The sequence below is a fragment of the Vigna angularis genome, chromosome 10 (genome assembly GCF_016808095.1).
Source record: "Vigna angularis cultivar LongXiaoDou No.4 chromosome 10, ASM1680809v1, whole genome shotgun sequence".
In the NCBI taxonomy this organism is placed as follows: Eukaryota; Viridiplantae; Streptophyta; class Magnoliopsida; order Fabales; family Fabaceae; genus Vigna; species Vigna angularis.
In genome coordinates this window covers 10,901,559-10,907,658 of record NC_068979.1, presented here as the reverse complement: position 1 = coordinate 10,907,658, position 6,100 = coordinate 10,901,559, and positions in this window count along the sequence as shown.

Below are 6,100 nucleotides of genomic sequence, written 5' to 3'. Positions count from 1 at the left end.
TGCCTAACTTGTGGAATTTCAAAACTTTGAAAGAATGACTTCAATTTGCAACTTGAATGCTCAAAATTCAATTCCTTAGGTTTTGAACAAGTTTGTCTAATGATAATATGAGATTCTGGAGCATCTCAAGTGATTTGAAGTTCAAATTCTCAAAAACCCGAGTTAGGTAGCTTGGAAATCAGTTTCTGCATAATCTGCAGAAACTCACGCCGGGCGCCTCCTACACTAGAGGGCGCCTGGCGCCAGATCGTCCAGCCTGACCATTCCTTCTCTGATTCAGCATTTGGCTGGGTCACGATTCCACGCCCGGCGCCGCATGACCTAACAGGCGCCCGGCGCGACTTCTGCAGCAGATTTTTTCACTTAAATCTGAGTTTACAGTGGGCTTGGCCCATCAAATTCTTTTAACCCCACACTCACCCAAACACTCCTCTCAGTTCCGAGACTCCTCACACACACTATCACTCCTTCTAATTCTTCTCTTCTTCACGGCCTCATCTACTGCTTCACTCTCCACCACCACACTCACTCTGCTGCACCCATTGCTCATCTCTCGGGCCATATCAATCCAAGCACTCTCCAAATTCAAAAGTCTCAAAATCTAGCTAATCATCTTCTCTGCATATCAAGTAGGTTGTTCACTCTTTACTATGGCCATAATTTTCGCATTGCCTAATCTTGGTTGTTTAGCTTTTAGAAGTTTTGATTTTGACCTAGGGTAGTTTAATTTCAGTTCAATTTGAATGTTATTTGCGATAGCTGCTGGTTAGGACTCAAATTCTTGCTTTCATTGTCAGATTCGTACACACACACACAATCACAGTGGCTGGAATGCAGAATCTGGGTTTTCCCCAATTTTGCATGTCGCGCCAGGCGCATGCAGGCTGTGCGGCGCCGGGCGCGACTTTCCCTGCCCAGCTTTGATGTTCATTTTTTGTGTGTCCGGCAGCTTTTGTATTTTGTTTCATTGTTGTTTTTAATGATTTTTTGACTGAGCTGTGATTATATCTGAGTTTGACCTTTATTAAATTGGCAAAAGTGTGTTGATTCATTGTGTTTTGCTTGTGCCTTGGCTTTTGATGATTTGTTTTCTCTGAATTATGCATCATTACATCATCTAAACTCAATCTCATACACTCAAACTGAGCCAGCAGCTGAGAAGCCAAAAAGCTTGAATCTGCATAACATGCTGTCACGCCCGGCGCCTACTACCTTGTGCGGCGCCCGGCGTGACCACCTCTGACAGCAACCAGAATTTTTGTTGTTTTGCTGCTTTGGCTTCATTTCTTCACTGATCAGGGTTTTTCTTTGATATGTTTTGAATGTGTGGGTTGTGTGCATACCATTGAAAGCATTTGGTACATCATAATGTAAGCTAATGATGAATTTACTCATGAATCTAAACGCATTTATCTTCTTGAACTCTACCTTATTTTGCAGCTATGGCTTCTTCATCTGGGTCCAAGAGGATTAAGACCACTGCTGGTCTAAGGGAAAACAGAAGGAAAGAGAAGATATACTCTGATATCTTCTTAACCAAGGACCATAAGAAGCACTTCTCCAATGTTCAGAACAGAAAACTTTTGATGGAGAGGAAAGTCACCCTTCTACCTCAAGATGTGCCAGACTTCTCCAATGAGATTATGGAGAGGCAATGGAGCCATTTAACCACATACCCAGAACCGGCCAATATAGCCATTGTCCAGGAATTCTATGCCAACGCCAAATCCTTCTCTCCGGACACAGAACCCTTCTGGAGCTATGTGCGTGGTCAGCGGATTTCATTCGATGCTGACACTATAAATGAATTCCTCAACACGGAGTGGGAAGATGATGATGAGATATGTGGCTACGCCGAGTTGATGGCGACTGAGTTAGACCATGAGGAGATTGAGCAAGCCTTATGTATTACAGGAGGCACATTCCAAAGAAATAGGCAGCAACAACCTCTTCATATCAAGAGGGTACACCTCAGTTCTCTCAGCCGTCTATGGATGCCCCTGGTGCATTCCAACATTTCACCGTGCACACATGTCTCTGATGTCACGGTTAACAGAGCTGTCATCTTATATGCTATTCTCACTGGACGCTCTGTAAACCTGGGGAAACTAATAGCTAATGAGATACGCAACTGTGCGAATTCAACCAAAGCTCCCCTTGGACATCCGTCTCTGATCACACATCTCTGCAAGCAAGAAGGAGTAGACACTACTATTCCACCGTTCGAGCATCCCAGGAAACCGATTGATATGGGGTATTATACCCAATTTTGTTTGGATGCAGATGATGGAGTTGCCAGCCCACCACCGAGATCGCCGAGGAGACATGCCAGACAGCGACCTATTCCCCGACGTCCTCCGCCACCACCATCACCTCCAGCTGATCCTTCACAGATGACAGACTCGAGCCTTGCATTGATTAATGAAAAATTGGAGGCGGTAAATCGGATTGGCCAGGCGCATGCAGAGATGATGAGGCATGTTTATGGAGCATCCCATCCCGGTTTCATGACATCGGAGCAATACAGCACCTTCGTCGCTTGGCCTGGGGACCAGTCCTTTCCTGCTGGGGGGGGTAGACCTCAGGCTGGCACTGCTGCTATGGATGAGGATGACGATGACGACGAGGAGGAGGACGATGACGCGGTAGACGAGGACGAGGACTCAGACTGACTGATGGCCATTACAGCAGGAGTCGTTTTTTCTTTATTTTTCTTCTGTTTTCAGTCGTTATTTTACTTTTAGGCTCTTTTATGTTTTGAACATAAACATCTTTTATGCTTTTGGTTTGACAGTATGAGTTGATGTGTGGAAATCTGGTTGTTATGCTTTCTATATGTGATTGAACGTGTGGAAATAGCTTATTTGATTGAGCATTGATAGTTGATGTGTTCACTGAGTTATGCTAATGCTTGGGGAGTCAATTGCAGTCAAAATTCATGACATTGTGTTTAGCAGAGTATGGAATCTTAATTAACAGGGTGAGATTTATTGCTTCATAATTTTTGCTGTGTGATTGCTATCATACTAGATCACAATTGACTTTGCCTGAGTTTCTAAGATTTGAACTATCTACTTGCTTGTTGAATTTGATCAAGGCATTCTTTTCTCACCTTACATATACTTTAGCCATTCAACCACAAATGTAAAAAGATCTTTCCTCTTTGTACCTTAAGCTTATTGAAAATTCCCTGAACTTTTCTACCTTGAGCTGAATAGAACATGCATCTGCATTACAGGAGAATAGTCCAAGTTTGGGGGGAAAATATGGTGTATTGAAAAAAAGACAAAGATGGAAAAGTAAGAAAAAGAGAATTAGAAAAGAGCTTAATGAAAAACAGTTGGGTATAAGCTTGAAATTGGTTATAGTACATGAAGAGCAACAAGAGAAGTTTATATGCATGAAGTGAACTACTTAATCTCTCAGCTCAAGATCATTTGAATTCCAGAAAAACCATGATTCTTTCTTAGCCCAACCACAATACAAGCCAAACAAAGTCCTTGTGTTATCAACTTGCTTGTGATGTGTTTGATTTGATTGAAACGAAAGGCAAAGTTAAATTGTGTGATATTATGACTGCAGAGTGAGCTTTATACTTCCTTATACACCAGTGCATTAGAGTGAAACACTTTCCAGGTGAGGATTGATTCCATACATCAAGTGAAACACTCTGTCATGTTTGTTGATTTCTTTTGCACCCTTTGCATTGTGACCATAATTGTTGATAGGTGAACACCTCTGTTGTGCTTGATTGATGACAGTTGTATATATCCATTATGTTCTTTCTATTAGATGCTACAGCAGGATTTTCACTTCTTGAACTTAAAGGATATCTCAAATTGGAAACCAATGCATTTGAATGACTGTTTTCTAGAATAGTTTACCTTTTGCTTGAGGACAAGCAAGGTTCTAAGTTTGGGGGAGTTGATAATGACCAATTTTACTTCATTATCCAACATCAAATTGATGGAATTTGTCAACTCTTCCTTTACTTTTAGTCTTGTTTAACTCAATTTCTTGTTTTTGTAAGTGATTACATTATAAGTTGTAATTAGCCCATTTGTTGGCTAATCCCCAGTCAAAGAAGCTGGGAGAAGATACTCACCAAAGAACATTGCCAAAACCCAAGAAAAGAGAGAAGAGCAGCTGAAAAGATGAAGAACCCAGGCTGCTGCAGAGAGTCACGCCGGGCGCCTACTGACCTAGGCGGCGCCGGGCGTGACAATGCTGACCGACAGCGCGCCTGGCGCCTGCCTGTCGGGCCGCCGGGCGCCACCTTTGCTGATGTGGCAGAAACAGCTTATTTAGTTCTGGAACGCGAAGGGGTTGGTATCTTTGGCAGCCCAGACGTGATTTCTACACCTGAGAGTAGCTGGAGGCGATCTTGGAGTGGTGGAAACACTTCTCCTTCCACCTTGGGTCTTCTCACTTCTTCCATTTCATCAATTTGTAAGATCAAGCTATCCATGACAATGGATAGCTAGTTTCATTATTGTTGGGGATTGATGTAATCACGGATCTTTTGTGCTAATTACAGTTGAATTGATTGATTATATGTCTATTCCATTGATTTCCAGTGTTTAATTCCTTCTCTTAAAGCTTGTGATGTTGTGTTCCACCATTGCATGATTCTAGGGTTTGCTTGATATTGGGAAATGTTGTGTAAATCTGGAATTGGATTAAATACCTAAGGGAAATTGTATCTAGGGATAGAACTTGGACCTTTGGTTGTCTAAAATCTCAACTCTTAAAGCGGATGAACTTGTTAAAGTTTCTAAGGAATTAGAGTTTAAGAAGTAAGTCTAGGCTCTTTCTACCAAGGGATTGGGTTGGAGTAATTTAGTTGATTGACTTTGGTTAATTAATGGAAAGAAAGTGAATTGTTTGCACAAAAGTGAAGTAGATGAGATCATATCCCCAATAATATCATTTCATACCATTTCTAATCACTCGCATTTCTAGCGTTTAAGTTATCAAAGATCAACTTTTATCATTCTTGCATTATCTTTACTTTAATCGTTTTAAAACCCCAAAAACATGGAATCATTCTTTAGTCTAAGTTAATTAGAAATTATACGATTGTCTAGGACACGAGTCTCTTGGGAAACGATACCCGGTCTTACCGGTTTTATTACTTGAACGATTTGGTACACTTGCCAAAGTCACAACAGCCAGCCACCATGCTGCCGTGAAACTGCCACCGTAGAAACCCTAGTGGTTGCCATCCTCCATGACGCATCTCCACCATCAATACCCAGATGCGACCAACCTCATCGCGCCACCACCCAACACGAGCAGTGCCATTACAAGTTCAATCTTTCTGCCACCATTCTCCCTTCATCATCGTGAGGCTGCCATCAAAACTTTGTCATCCTCTGCAAGCTCGCATCGGACTACCATCATGAGCAACCATTCACCACCGTCGCGAGCCTCCACAGCATAACCATCAGAATCGCAAAACCCCAATCCTTTAGGAAACCTGCACTGTGAGACTTTTCCCTACGCTGCAAGCAACATCGTCGAACATCCAAATGGCGAAGCTCCTCCGGATTTTTTCCTCCTGACCTGCAAGACAAAACCCAGAAAACACAACATCCCAAAAAATCCCAAATCAAATCCAGAAACTCATAAAATTTCTTCTTAATTTCGTTTTGGATCAACAAAATCATGACCCGAATCAAAAAAATCTGAAATTGGGGGTCATCGGCAAGGTGGAAATGGAAATCAAACCCACAAGATTTGAGGGAGTTGAAGAAGAGAGAGTGTGAGGATTTAACGGCGAAGTCATCGAGAAAAATGAGAACGCGACGATCTGAGGGTCACTCTGGGGTGAAGGAAATGTAGAAAAGATCGTGGGGGCCGAAGTGGTGGGAGAGGAAGGGGGGAGAGGGGTGAAGTGAGGGTTAGCGTGGGAAGTGATTAGAAATTTGATATCGGGGGCGTCGCGGAGTTCCTGGAAGAACTGCTAGCGGTGGTCGCAAGGGGCAGCGGAGACTACGAAGGAGTCGAGGCGAGTCTCGCCGTGGAGGGCCAGGTTGGAGAGGAGGAACTGCTCGAAGACCGCGAAGGAGTCGAGACGGGTGTGACACTTCACCATTAG